The 1,735-nt window shown below is 47.1% G+C and overlaps 1 pseudogene; it reads left to right on the top strand.

Moving 5' to 3' along the window:
• The first annotated feature begins 1,066 nt into the window (after positions 1–1,066).
• LOC115499814 lies at positions 1,067–1,455 on the top strand (annotated as a pseudogene).
• Positions 1,456–1,735: the final 280 nt, after the last annotated feature.

The following is a 1,735-nucleotide window of genomic DNA, read 5'->3' as shown; positions in this document are numbered from 1 at the left end:
ACAGGTAGACAAAAACAAAAAACAGTTGTCTTTTGGTGACTGGGACCAGTGGCTGTGCTGGTCTGCAGGAGAGGCCTTCTGGTTGGCTCAGTGTCAGTCTTCCTCAAGTAAGCAGTTGCCATGCAAGGAGGGGTGGGGTTTGGTGTAAGAGGTCCCGCCTCCATTGGGGGCTGCCGTGCTGCTCCCTTAAGTCCCATGTGTTGCTGCTGGGGAGAAAAATGGCAACACTCCAATCTCTCCTTCCGGGTGGACCGGGTGTCTCCAACCATGCTATTCAGGCAGCCCTCACAGAACTGGCGTGTGTGATCAGCTTGCCTGGCTCCACAGTTATCCTTCATCTTCTAGGTGCTTAGCTGGCATTCGAAACCCGATGCCTTAAAGGGCCCTGCACCACGCAAACCCTGTTCAGGTGTAGTGCCCTGCAGATAAAAAAGGCCTTTGGCTGGTGCCTGCAGGGCCTTTCATCCTTGGCAATATACCCTCTTCCCACAGAACTCAAGGAAGGAGACTGTCCTCTCCCAGTGCTCCCCTGAGATTGCTATAGCACCCCAGGGCTGGCTCCTTCTCCATCAGGTGCATGCCTCTTCTGTAAACTGTGGCCTGAAGAAAGTCAGACTTTTGAAACCTCTGAAATTTCAGCTCCTAGGGCTGTTTGCAAAATAGAAACTGGCCTCTCCGTATTTCTCATTCCCCAGTCCTTGGTCCGGGGAGGTTTTCCTTCATAATATTTCAATACTGTAATTTCACATCCCCTCTGTCTTTCTCTTCCTTTTGTTTCTCCACAGAAGCAGTTCCCTCCCCTTCATGCCTAAGCTGTTTTATCTCCCTGAATGCACATACAGGCACTTCTATCTCACCAAGCTTATTTCCCTCCACCTATAGAGATCCTTCTGCCACTCCACAGATTGAATTCCTGGGTGTTCCAAGTGATCTAACTTGGATACAACTGTGTTGGAAGGATGAGGGGAAATCCCAACCCCCCTACTTTTCCACCATCTTTACTCCTCCCAGGGAAATCTGCATTGGGGTGTGGCCCAGCAGCGCCCACTCAGCAATCTCCCACACCATGGCCTCTGTCTAGGAGCTCGCCTGCATCTACTGGCCCTCATCCTGCATGATGATGAGGTGACAGTCTCGGAGGATAAGATCAATGCCCTTATTAAAGCAGCAGGTATAAATGTTGAACCTTTCTGGATGGGCTTGCTTGCAAAGGCCATGGCCAATGTCAATATTGGGAGCCTCATCTGCACTGTAGGGTTGATGGACCTGCCCCAGCAGCTGGCACTGCACTGTTCCTTCTACCATGGCTGTGCCAGCTGAGAAGAAAGTGGAAACAAAGAAAGAAGAATCAGAGGAGTCTGATGATGACACAGGCTTTGGTCTTTTTGAATAAACCTCTTCTGTAAACTGTTCAATAAAAAACTGAATTCTTAAAGAAAAAAAAATAAAATAAAATTATATACTCTGGGCAGCTAATGGCTAACTTAAGGGATCCTCTGAAAACCAGCAGGATCAATGGCAGTCTGGCCTCAGGGTAGAATGGGTTGAAAATCAGATCCAGATTCTAATTATAAGCACAGTAAAGATATAAAGGAATTTAAATTTGTAGCTTAATATGTATATACTATATTAAAACCAGGAGCCAGGTAGGAAAGAGGGCACAAAAAATCTGTTATGAGGATATTTAAATGGGTAAACCTAAGAACCCTCAACTAAAAATTTCCCTGAAATATTC

Source organism: Lynx canadensis, chromosome D4, assembly GCF_007474595.2.
Source record: "Lynx canadensis isolate LIC74 chromosome D4, mLynCan4.pri.v2, whole genome shotgun sequence".
Lineage (NCBI taxonomy): Eukaryota > Metazoa > Chordata > Mammalia > Carnivora > Felidae > Lynx > Lynx canadensis.
The sequence above is the reverse complement of the archived record's forward strand: the minus strand, read 5'-3'. Positions and strand labels throughout refer to the sequence as shown.